This window comes from Rhinoraja longicauda, chromosome 1 (genome assembly GCF_053455715.1).
Source record: "Rhinoraja longicauda isolate Sanriku21f chromosome 1, sRhiLon1.1, whole genome shotgun sequence".
NCBI lineage: Eukaryota > Metazoa > Chordata > Chondrichthyes > Rajiformes > Arhynchobatidae > Rhinoraja > Rhinoraja longicauda.
Window position 1 is genome coordinate 24243223 of NC_135953.1, and position 13283 is coordinate 24256505.

The following is a 13283-nucleotide window of genomic DNA, read 5'->3' on the forward strand; positions in this document are numbered from 1 at the left end:
TGTTTCTAAGGAGCGGTTGCAGGCTAAAGCCCTCTGTCATTGTTAGCTCAGTCACTAGTTCACTATCGCAGGGCAAGGACAGTTTCTCTCAGGAATAGGTGTGAGGATTTTCCAGCTGGCAGCAAACAACCATTTGTTACATTTTAAAGCCTGGGCTAGTTTTACCTTAAGGGGTTAGTCTAGTGTAATAAGTTCATTGCGTTGACACTTGAAGAGAAAGTAAGTTACGACTGTCACTTTCATACACTGAGGATGTTCTTACTGCGTTCTGACTGTTTGTTCGTGTACTTCGTACAAATAGATGTTCAAACCAGCCTTGTTCAATCAGCTTTTCATGAGGAGCTTGTGTCCCGTGCTTGAGAATGATTATGCCATCAAATTAGAAGAAATATTATATTTCAATGGAGATTGATCTTTAGCACAGTCTGAAGAAGGGTCTCGACCCGAAACGTCACCCATTTCTTCTCTCCTGAGATGCTGCCTGACCTGCTGAGTTACTCCAGCATTTTGTGAATAAATACCTTCGATTTGTACCAGCTTCTGCAGTTATTTTTTTAGCACAGACGTTGTCAGATAAGGCTCATTCAGGATGGTTCTGAATCAAATAATCGAGGCTGACACTTCTTTGCGGAACTTAATGGACTTGGATAAAAAGCTAAATTGGACCTTGTATGTTTTCTAAACAGAAAATTTAGATTTTATGGTGATAATCAAAGAAGACTGAAATATCCCCGTGTCCTGGTCAATATTTATACTTTGATCAATCTCAAAGGAACCGGACAAGAGTTGGTTGTGTGCAAATTGGTTGCAGGTCACATCTGGTCGGCGGCTGGAAAGCACTTCGTAGTATCCTGAGACTGCAACAGACACATAATCTACAGGTCTTTATTGCCGATTGGTGGAATAAATATTTTCCTGCCTCACGCTGCTGTGTAACTTGGCAAAATTTACTCCAAAGATAGACAATCTGACGAACTGTCTCGACCCGAAACGTCACCCATTCATTCTCTCCTGAGATGCTGCCTGTCCCGCTGAGTTACTCCAGCATTTTGTCTTTCGTCGGTGTAAACCAGCATCTGCAGTTCCTTCCTACACATTAGCTGTACTCCAGATTGGTTTTAGTTCCACTTGTAGGAGTGCTGGGTGATACTGAACCCAGTAAAATATCTAGAGGACGCGGACGTCTTACAACCATCATCTGCAATAAAAATATAAGTACCTCTTCATTAGGAGAATGCACTATTTCTTCATGTGCTTTTAACTTGCATCATATGCAAACATCCTTTCTAATGTCTGCTTGGATCAACTATTTCAACACTGACCTGGGATGCATGTTGATACCTTGTGCGATTTTATTCTGCAGTTGTTTTTCTCCGTCGACTGGAAGAAACCGTGATAAAGCACCACGCTTTCTAGATTTATAAAATCAAGCCTGGTTGGCTTGGCTGATGAACGAGTAATCCCACTCAGCCATCGGTAAAGATTTTTAAAGATATGTATTGAAGCGCTTTGGCTTGGTTCGGTGCTTGACAGCAATAATCTGCGTGTGAATCTTATGCAACCGGTTGTTGATCTCAACCATGTGAAACAGCAAGCTTGCTCCCCGGCGCTCCAGCTGGCGCCTCGCCTCCCTATATATAACTCTGACCTGCGCGCAATTGTATCATGATGTAAAACGAACACAGAAAGAATTGCAACGGAGTTTGCAGGAAACGTGGAGAGAAGAGGAAACTTTGCAGCAAATTGCTTGCAAAAAGGAGTGCTCGTTTCTCTCTTACAATAGAATATTTTTTTTTTTAAAGGGTGGATAGCAACCTGTTTCTGTCTGAAAAGGGGTCGCGACCCGAAACGTCACCCATTCCTTGTCTCTCGAGACGCTGAGTTACTCCAGCTTTTTGTGTTTATCCTCGGTTTAAACCAGCATCCGCAGCTCCTTCCTGCACATTTCGCCCGTATAGAGCACCCCTGACATCAGTCTGAAGAAGGGTCTCGACCCGAAACGTCACCCATTCCTTCTCTCCTGAGATGCTGCCTGACCTGCTGAGTTACTCCAGCATTTTGTGAATAAATACCTTCGATTTGTACCAGCATCTGCAGTTATTTTCTTATACTCTACTTGCCTCTCCTCCCAGACACTTTGACGAGGCTGCAGTCTTGTCTAATTCCTCTTCCTCCCCCTCCCCCTCTCTCTCTCTCTCTCTCTCTCTCTCTTGTTGGTGTTGATTTCAGATGCGGTGATTGCAATCTCACCCTCAGAAGAAAAAGAAGCTCGCTGGCTCTCTCTCGCACACACACACACACACACACACACACACACCAAGGACCAGCACTCACATCAGGTGGCTGCAATGTGAGTGAGAGCCGGGTTGACGTCACGCCGCGGCGCTGTGCCTGGCGCTCTCCCGCCGCTCCGGGCTCGCTTGGTCTCCTCAGCCGCAGGAGAGGGGAGGAGAGGAGAGGAGAGGGGAGCGGGTCGGGTCGGTCAGCCAGCCAGTGGCACCGGGCGCACGGCATCCGGCAGCAGAGTAAATCACCCTCTGAAGCGGCAAATGACAAACCCGCACCGGCCACGGGGATCACACCGACGGGATTTCTTTGACGGTGAGTTTTATTTATCATGACACGGGGAATGAATCGGTGACAGCATTTCTGTGACGTTTTTCTTGGAGCATTTTCAGTTGACAGGGAACGACGCGGTGCAAATATGTGTTTTTTAAAAATATAATCCGAAAAAAACCCAAGGAAAATGGGATTGGGAAGAGAGGATACGGGGACGTTGAGATCTTCATAGCCCTCACACTGACTCCTGGGAGGGAGATGGGAGAGACGCATATTTGCTCAGTACTTTGCCTTTGTCTCCCTTTAATGAGTAAACGTGTGGCTCTGTGTAGAGAAAAAAAGGTTCGGGTTAGTGCATCACACGGAAACTGGAAATGCATAAATAATAGATTCATGCAGGCGCAGCGTGTTCTACAATGTGTGTACAAGCTTGCTGATTTAGCCGCTACCATAACTATATTTTGTAAATAAACATTTGCATCTGTTGTTAAATCTCCGAGATATGGTTACCACCACGGTCGCTAATGCTGTTTCGTAACTAATTATCCCACGAGTGATGTTGATCTAAAATCTAACCTCAGCACCTAACCAAAAATAAGACACACAAGATAGATGCTCGCAACAGACGTATGTGGCTACAATGGGTGTCGAATAATGGAGCATATTGGGTGATTCGGACAACACATAGCTTTCTTTTGTGTGGAAAGATTGCCTGTAATGCCCTCTGCTTGTCCAGCAGGGCTTCAAACAAGAGATAAGCATCGGCGATTTGTCTCATGGCAGAGAGATACATTTTGAGGAGAGGAATAATACCACAAAACGTCACCCGTTTGCAGGAATTACCCGAATGGCTGAGGTGGGATTACAACCTCATTCCCCCACCTGTACTTTACCTTATGTAAGATGTCATTAATAAACCAATCAGGAAATTCAGAAGAAACTCGTTTTCCTAAAGATGTTGAGCATTTGAAACTCGCTCCATTAAGGAGCGATTGTGGGCAATGTGATGGACACATTTAAGGGAAATGTCGAGAAGTATTTGATCAAGTTGGCACTAAAGAGTTATGATGCTATGTTATAGGAAGAGTCTTCGGGAGCATGTATAACGCATGAGCCAGTTGGATTTAGTGGCCTTTTCCTGTGTTGTGTGTTGTATATAATTATTTTTAAAATAAGTAATTTGGTTTTGAAAAATAATTAATATTTGCCCATCACCCACACGCTACACCTGCATCTCCTATCCCAAACCCTAACTGGTTCCATCTAACCATCTTCTCACTCTTGTTTGGGTCCACCTTTCTTACTGATAAGATTATGATCTGCAACCTTTTGTTTCCACTTATCACATTCCAGTCTCTCCCTCCACCAACCTTTTCCTCCACCTGGCTCCATTTGCACATTATCTCTCTCCTCACCTGCTTCCATCTATCATCCACCATCTGTTACTCCTCCCTTTCACCTCTTTATATTGGCTATCTTCCCTGTATACTCTTAAGACCTGGTCGAGAATCTCACCCCAAAATGTCGTCTCCCTTTGCCTCCAAAGATGCTGTTCGATTTGCTGAGTTCCTCCAGCAGTTTGTTTTTTGCATCAGGTTCCAGCACCTGCAGTCTATTCTGTCAACAATTAATATTAGTTTTCTTGTTAAGCACAAACAGAATGACTGCAAGATTAACTGTATTTAATTTAGGGAGAATATATTAAACATAATTTCTGGTAGTTGTCCAAGCTCCCATGGTAAGGTAGTTCAGTTTAGTTTAGAGACGCAGCATGGTCTCACCATGGTCCACTGATAGACCTAAAAAGCTGGAGTAACTCAGCGGGACAGGCAGCATCTTTGGAGAGAAGAAATGGATGATGTTTTGGGTTGAGACCCTTCTTCAGAAACATCACCCATTCCTTCTCTCCAGAGATGCTGCCTGTCCCGCTGAGTTACTGCAGCTTTTTGTGTCTGTTTTCGGTTTAAACCAGCATCTGCAATTTCTTCTTACACCTTTGGTCCACTGATTCCTTTCTGACCATCGATCACTCATTCACACTAGTTCTATGTTATTCCACCATCCCATCAACTACCTACAAAAGAGGTAATTTACAGAAGACAATTAACCTACAAACCTACCCATCTTTGGGATGTGGGAGGAAACCAGAGCACCTGGCGGAAACCCACGAAACCCATCCAGGGAGAATGTGCAAACTCCACAAAGACAACACCCAAGGTTAGGATCGAACCTGGGTCGCAAGCACTGAGGGAATAGCTCTACTTGCTGTGCCACTGTGCTGCACTAAGATAGAAGTAGCTGAAGGAGTTTATAATTATCTCCTAAATTCCTCCATAAAATTGATGCATTGTAATCAATCGAATATATCTGTTAATCTCTGTGTAAAATATAATCCAATGTATTACTGAATGGTATAACAATTGTAATATCACGTGTTGGAAAGAGCTGCAGATGCTGGTTTAAATCGAAGATAGGCACAAAATGCTGGAGTAACTTAGCGGGCCAGCCAGCATCTCTAGAGGAAAGGAATGGGTGACGATTCGGGTCGAGACTGAAGAAGGGTCTCGACCCAAATCATCACCCATTCCTTCTCTCCAGAGATGCTGCCTGTTCCACTGAGTTACTCCAGCATTTTGTGTCTATCTTCAATTGTAATATCACCTTGCCTGAAAACAATCAGTGCAAGAATACGCTATCAGTCACTTGTTATTTATAAGTGGAGACCTTTAGCCCTTGCATTGATGATTTATTTTGCAGACTCACTGCCAAGCATGATGTAAACAGTGGCTTTTCTTTATTGCCACACTCCAGATATTGGTCATGTTCAGTCTTAAAGAAGAGATAAACACTATGTAAAAAGGAAATGTTCTAAATAGCTTAACAATAGCCTAACATTACATCTCTCATGTTGATTAAAAGAGGCATTCTGATTTTTAAAATTCGTAATATATTTTATATAGATAACTAAGTTTTCTGGATATGAGGAGGTTGCACTGTGGATAATTTGTGATTTCTGGGTGTAAAGGTTCAGGCTTTGATATCAGCTGTTCAGTTTCTTTGATCTTGAAGTATCCATTTTGGATTCAGTGACAGTGGTTGATGATCAATGCAATGCTTGATTATGGAACTTCCAGTCATAGAACCACAGTCCTTGACCAAGATAACATCTAAGATACACCAATTTTCCTGCATTCGGCCATATCCTTCTAAACCTTTCCTGTCCAAATGTCGAGTGTTTAAGTGTCATATATACTTGCAGCAGCATAACAGGGCTGTAAATATAGTACTCATAGGTAACATAATAATAAAAAAAATAGAAACCTAAATATTAATGCGAAAACCCCTTGGTAGAATAGAATACAATAGCCTTTATTGTCATCCAAAAACATGTTTTTGGACGTAATTACGTGACCCACAGTCAACAACGAGAGGCAATAAAAAAGAAAGGAATAAAACACACAATCACAAAACCCAACAAAAAACAAAAAACATCCATCACAGTGAGTCTCCTCCAGTCACCTCCTCGCCTGTGATGGAAGGCCAGAATGTCTTTCTCTTCCCTGCTGTCTGGTGCAACCAAAATAGTTTTAAAATATTGTTTTTGTAACTCTCTCAACCACTTAGTCTGGCAAAATTGGCGTGTCACAAATGTAATGCTACGGTGGTTATGGGAGATTTCAACATGCAGATAGACTGGGAAAATCAGGTTGGAAATGGACCCCAGGAAAGAGAGTTTGTAGAGTGCCTTTGAGATGGATTCTTAGAACAGCTTGTACTGGAGCCTACCAGGGAGAAGGCAATTCTGGATTTAGTGTTGTGTAATGATCCTGATCTGATAAGGGGACTAGAGGTAAAAGAGCCATTAGGAGGCAGTGATCACAACATGATAAGTTTTACTCTGCAAATGGAAAGGCAGAAGGGAAAATCGGAAGTGTCAGTATTACAGTATAGCAAAGGGGATTATAGAGGCATGAGGCAGGAGCTGGCCAAAATTGACTGGAAGGAGGCCCTAGCAGGGAAGACGGTAGAACAGCAATGGCAGGTATTCCTGGGAATAATGCAGAGGTTGCAGGATCAATTTATCCCAAAGAGGCGGAAAGACTCTAAAGGGAGTAAGAGACACCTGTGGCTGACAAGGGAAGTCAAGGACAGCATAAAAATTAAGGAGAGTAAGTATAACATAGCAAAGAAGAGTGGGAAGACAGAGGATTGGGACTCTTTTAAAGAGCAACAAAAGTTAACTAAAAAGGCAATACGGGGAGAAAAGATGAAGTACGAGGGTAAACTAGCCAATAATATAAAGGAGGATAGCAAAAGTTTTTTTAGGTACGTGAAGAGGAAAAAAATAGTCAATGCAAATGTGGGTCCCTTGAAGACAGAAGCAGGGGAATTTATTATGGGGAACAAAGAAATGGCAGACAAGTTAAACCGTTACTTTGGATCTGTCTTCACTGAGGAAGATACACACAATCTCCCAAATGTTCTAGGGGCCGGAGAACCTAGGGTGATGGAGGAGCTGAAGGAAATCCACATTAGGCAGGAAATGGTTTTGGGTAGACTGATGGGACTGAAGGCTGATAAATCCCCAGGGCCTGATGGTCTGCATCCCAGGGTACTTAAGGAGGTGGCTCTAGAAATAGTGGAAGCATTGGAGATCATTTTTCAATGTTCTATAGATTCAGGATCAGTTCCTGTGGATTGGAGGATAGCAAATGTTATCCCACTTTTTAAGAAAGGAGGGAGAGAGAAAACGGGTAATTATAGACCAGTTAGTCAGGGGAGAGTCAGTGGATGTGGTGTACCTCGACTTTCAGAAAGCCTTCGACAAGGTCCCACATAGGAGATTAGTGGGCAAAATTAGAGCACATGGTATTGGAGGTAGGGTACTGACATGGATAGAAAATTGGTTGACAGACAGAAAGCAAAGAGTGGGGATAAATGGGTCCCTTTCGGAATGGCAGGCAGTGACCAGTGGGGTACCACAAGGTTCAGTGCTGGGACCCCAGCTATTCACGATATACATTAATGACTTAGATGAAGGGATTAAAAGTACCATTAGCAAATTTGCAGATGATACTAAGCTGGGGGGTAGTGTGAATTGTGAGGAAGATGCAATAAGGCTGCAGGGTGACTTGGACAGGTTGTGTGAGTGGGCGGATACATGGCAGATGCAGTTTAATGTAGATAAGTGTGAGGTTGTTCACTTTGGAAGTAAGAATAGAAAGGCAGATTATTATCTGAATGGTGTCAAGTTAGGAAGAGGGGATGTTCAACGAGATCTGGGTGACCTAGTGCATCAGTCACTGAAAGGAAGCATGCAGGTACAGCAGGCAGTGAAGAAAGCCAATGGAATGTTGGCCTTCATAACAAGAGGAGTTGAGTATAGGAGCAAAGAGGTCCTTCTACAGTTGTACCGGGCCCTGGTGAGACCGCACCTGGAGTACTGTGTGCAGTTTTGGTCTCCAAATTTGAGGAAGGATATTCTTGCTATTGAGGGCGTGCAGCGTAGGTTCACTAGGTTAATTCCCGGAATGGCGGGACTGTCGTATGTTGAAAGGCTGGAGCAATTAGGCTTGTATACACTGGAATTTAGAAGGATGAGGGGGGATCTTATTGAAACATATAAGATAATTAGGGGATTGGAAACATGTTCCCAATGTTGGGGGAGTCCAGAACAAGGGGCCACAGATTAAGAATAAGGGGTAGGCCATTTAGAACGGAGATGAGGAAGAACTTTTTCAGTCAGAGAGTGGTGAAGGTGTGGAATTCTCTGCCTCAGAAGGCAGTGGAGGCCAGTTCGTTGGATGCTTTCAAGAGAGAGCTGGATAGAGCTCTTAAGGATAGCGGAGTGAGGGGGTATGGGGAGAAGGCAGGAACGGGGTACTGATTGAGAGTGATCAGCCATGATCGCATTGAATGGCGGTGCTGGCTCGAAGGGCTGAATGGTCTACTCCTGCACCTATTGTCTATTGTCTATTGTATTGTGTGCAGTTTTGGTCTCTTAATTTGAGGAAGGACATTATTGTTATTGAGGGAGTGCAGCATAGGTTCACCAGGTTAATTCACAGGATGGTGGGACTGACATATGACGAAAGAATGGATCGACTGGGCTTATATTCACTGGAAGTTAGAAGGATGAGAGGGGATCATATAGAAAGAAGCATATAGAATTCTTAAGGGATTGGACAGGCTAGATGCAGGAAAAATGTTCCCAATGTTGGGGGAGTCCAGAACCAGGGGTCACAGTTTAAGAATAAGGGGTAGGCCATTTAGGATTGAGATAAGGAAGCATTTTTCACCCAGAGAGTTGTGAATCTGAAATGGTCTGCCACAGAAGGCAGTGGAGGCTAATTCACTGGATGTTTTCAAGAGAGAGCTAGATTTCGCTCTTAGGGCTAACGGAATCAAGGGATATGGGGCGAAGGCAGGAACAGGATACTGATTTTGGATGTTCAACAATGATCAGATTGAATGGCGGTGCAGGCCTAAAGGGCCAAATGGCCTACTCCTGCACCTATTTTCTATGTTTATATGGGCTTATTAACAAATTCTATTGTGTTCAAGCCTTTTGTACCATGGATAGTGCACTTCAAACAAGATCATATCTATGGCTTTGCTTGCTTGGCTATGTGTTTATTGTATTTCCCAGCAACAGTGATGTTGTGTCAGAGGTCTGAATTTTGTGTGCTGCTTTGCATTTGCTTTCATGTTCTCTTGGGGTTGTCACACTTGTGTAGATGCTGATCATGTATCTCATGGGATATCTCTGGAAGATTTGTGCGCATGCGTTGTCAATGAGTGCCTGTGTTCCTAGTATTGAGAGTGGCATTTCCCTATAGTTTAAAAAAGGAACACTGAACTCCTTAGTGTTCCATGTAGTCAGGTCTTGATGGAGGGTCTCGCCAGAAACATTGACAATTTCTCACCCCCCAGCACCCCACCCAACAGATGCTGCTCAATCTGTTGAGTTCCTCCAGCAGTTTGTTCTTTACTCTCATAGCACAAGGCTTGTTGCAGCTTTGATTTTGCTCGGTGTTACAAGAGCACAGAAAACTAGGACCAGGTGTCAGATGGCTACAAGGCCCTTCTAACCAGCCCCATAATTCAATATCATCGTGGCTGACCCATGTATAAGAAGGAACTGCAGATGCTGGATTACACCGAAGGTGGACACAAAATGCTGGAGTAACTCAGCGGGTCAGGCAGCATTTCTGGAGAAAGGGAATAGGTGATGTTTCGGGACGAGACATTTCTTCAGACTGCGAGTCAAGAGAGAGGGAAACTAAGGGTATGAAAAGGTACAGAACAAATCAGAGCTGGCAGCAATTGCTCGGGAAAGGTGGAACCCACAATGTCCATTATTGGTTGTGGAAGAAGGGATACAAATAGTGAAAGTAGCAGGATGACTAGGGTGGGGGAGGGACGAAGACGGAAGGAAGGGTTACTTGAGATTGTTGGCCTCAACTCCTCTCCTCAACATCCATCTAGTGCTCACTCTATTAATATTTATCCACATCCTGGCCAGCACGGTGACGCAGCGGCAGAGTTGCTGCCTTACAACGCCAGAGACCTGGCTTCAATCCTGAGCTTGGGTACTGTCTGTTCGGAGTTTGTACGTTCTTCCCATGACTGCGTGGGTTTTCTCTGAATGCTCCAATTTCCTCCCACACACCAAAAAGGTACAGGTTTGTAGGTTAATTGGCTTTGGTATGGTAAGTTGTCCGTGGTGCTGCTATTGCTAGTGTACGGGGTGATCGTTGGTCGGCGTGGCTCGGTGAGCTGGAAGACCTGTTTCTGCACTGTATCACTAAAGTCTAAATCCTCTTCAAATGCTTTAAATGATCCAGCTGCAACCACCCATCAGAGCAAGAATTCCAGAGATTCACCACTCACTGTGATAAGAAATTTTAATGCATCATTGTTTTAAATGGCCAGACCCTTATCTTGAGGCTATATCTCTTCATTACGGGCGGCCCAACACTTCACAACACCAGTTCTCCCTGTGACCACGCGGGTTTCCTCTGGGTGCTCCAGTTTCCTCCCATATCCCAAAAAGATGTTTAGTTTAGAGATATAGCGTGGAGACTGGCCTCTCTGCCCAGCGAGTCCATGCCGACCATCAATCACCCCTACACTATGTCTATGCTATCCCATCCTACACACTAGGGGCAATTTTCAGAAACCAATTAACCTATAAACCTGCATGACTCCATGCAGAAAACGCCCGTAGTCAGGAACCTGGGTCTGTGGCGCTGTGAGGCAGCAGCACTACCGTTGTGCCAATGTGCCGCTTGTGCGGGTTTATAGGTTCATTGGTCTCTGTAAATTGTCCCTAACGTGTAGGGAGTGGATGAGAATGTGGGATAACATAGAACTAGTGTGAATGGATGATCACTGCTCGATGTAGACTCAGTGGGATGAAAGGCCTGTTTCCATGCCATACTTCTAAACTCCCATTATTGAACACATCTCAACATTTACCCTGATAGCTCCCTTTGGATCGTGTGTACTTGAATAAAGTCACCCCTCTTCAAATCTCTAAGGAATATAGGCTCAAATGATCTATCTCTTGGTCGGACAACCCTCACATCTCAGGGCTTAGCTTGATGAATCGAGCTTTGCACTGCCTCCAAAATTAGGTAAGGAAACAAAAATGTACACAGTATTACAGGTGAGGCCTCGCCAACACCCTGTACAAACTTCCTATTTTGAAACCTCAACCCTTTTACAACAAAGGGCAAAACAAAGTTTGCCTTAACTATTTATTGGAACTACCTGCTAGCTTTTTGTGATTCACACCTAGATCCCCCTGCCTTGCTATTGAGGGCGTACAGCGTAGGTTTACTAGGTTAATTCCCGGAATGGCGGGACTGTCATATGTTGAAAGACTGGAGCGACTACGCTTGTTTACACTGGAATTTAGAAGGATGAGAGGAGATCTTATCAAAACGTATAAGATTATTACGGGGTTAGACACGTTAGAGGCAGGAAACATGTTCCCAATGTTGGGGGAGTCCAGAACAAGGGGCCACAGTTTAAGAATAAGGGGTAGGCCATTTAGAACTGAGATGAGGAAAAACGTTTTCAGTCAGAGAGTTGTGAATCTGTGGAATTCTCTGCCTCAGAAGGCAGTGGAGGCCAATTCTCTGATTGCATTCAAGAGAGAGCTAGATAGAGCTCTTAAGGATAGCGGAGTCAGGGGGTATGGGGAGAAGGCCGGAACGGGGTACTGATTGAGAATGATCAGCCATGATCACATTGAATGGCGGTGCTGGCTCGAAGGGCCGAATGGCCTCCTCCTGCACCTATTATCTATTGTCTATTGTTCAATTATTTGTCGTCTCTCTTTATTTAGGTACTAATCTGCTGTTTGATTTCACTTACCAACGTGCATGACCTTGTACTTCCTTTGCCCACTGGCTCAGTCTGTCTGTGTTCTTTAGCAGATTCACAGTACCTTATCAAAATAATTTCTTCCACCTATTTTAGTATCATCAACAAAACAGTCACTGCCTCCAGGTCATACAGGTAAATAATAAACAATTGTGAGCCAAGAACTGATCCCTGTGGCACTCCACCAGTTACCTCCGAACAAGTCTGAAATGGACCCATTCATTCCAACTCAATTTTTTCTCTGAAACAGACAGTTTTCAATTCATTTGAACATGCTTCCTCCAATACCATGGTCGTTTAATTAATGCACCAACCTCTTATATGGCATCTTGTCAAATGCCTTTTGGAAATCTAAATGTGTTACATCTACAGATTCCTCTTAACCAACTCTCCCAGTTACATCCTCAAACATTTGAGCAAAATTGTTAAACATATTTTTACCTTTCATAAAATCACAATAGACCAGGTTTAATCCATTTGGGTTTCTTAAATGATTAGTGATTCCCTCTTTGGTTATTGAATCTAGCCCTCTTCGGATCGTTCACCTTGTTGTGGTGAAGAGGCTTGCGTGCCCCCATGATTCCGAGAGCGATGCCGTCGGAAGCACTAGCTTCTGGTAGGGCCACCCATGGCGGTAAGGTCGAGGATGAGGATCCAGACTAAGAACGATCGAACCTACAAGACCTCCACGGCGGACCAGGCGGACAATGTTATCTTGAACTCAACAGCTGTGAAGGCTGCAACAGATCTATCAGCTCCAATCGTCTTGGTTCCCTTGCCATTGGATTTAGTTGATTGATTTGTGAAGGACCGTGTGCTTCTTGGAGTGCAACATCAAGTACACGTTAAACAAACACACGCACAGGCGTCTTCGTTCTTCGGAACGTAGACCATCATCCTCGACCTCGAGGGATAGCCATGACGATGATTGAATCTAACAATTTGCCAATAATAGCTGTTAAACTACCTGGCCTGTAGTTCCCTGCCTTATGCTCTTCATTTTTGAATAAGGGAGTCATTTTGGATGTTTTGCAGTTTTGGGGTATCTTTCCAGCGTTTGGTTGAAATTTTTCATAACATTCCAATGTGTCCACTATCTCTGTCGTCACTTTCTTTAAAAACTCTAGCGGGCAGTCCTTTGGAACCTGGTGACCACTCCCTATTAGTGCCCTGAGTTTTTCCAATATGCTATCCCTTGTAATTGGGATTTTGGCATGTTTCACCACGTTATTTTGGTCATTCTGAACATTAGCAATATATTCCACATCCAAGTCTAATGCAGGATTTATTCAACATTTCTGCCACATTTTATTTGCTGTTATTAGTTTACT

The 13283-nt window shown here is 43.8% G+C and overlaps 1 protein-coding gene across 1 annotated transcript in view; it reads left to right on the top strand.

The window, feature by feature from the left end:
- Positions 1-2390: 2390 nt before the first annotated feature.
- LOC144605419 (mitogen-activated protein kinase 4-like) overlaps positions 2391-13283 on the top strand; it is an 83189-nt gene continuing 72296 nt past the window's right edge. The window contains exon 1 of the mRNA XM_078420689.1: positions 2391-2601. The gene's annotated coding sequence lies outside the window, so the exon portion shown is untranslated. The remainder of the gene's footprint in view (positions 2602-13283) is intronic.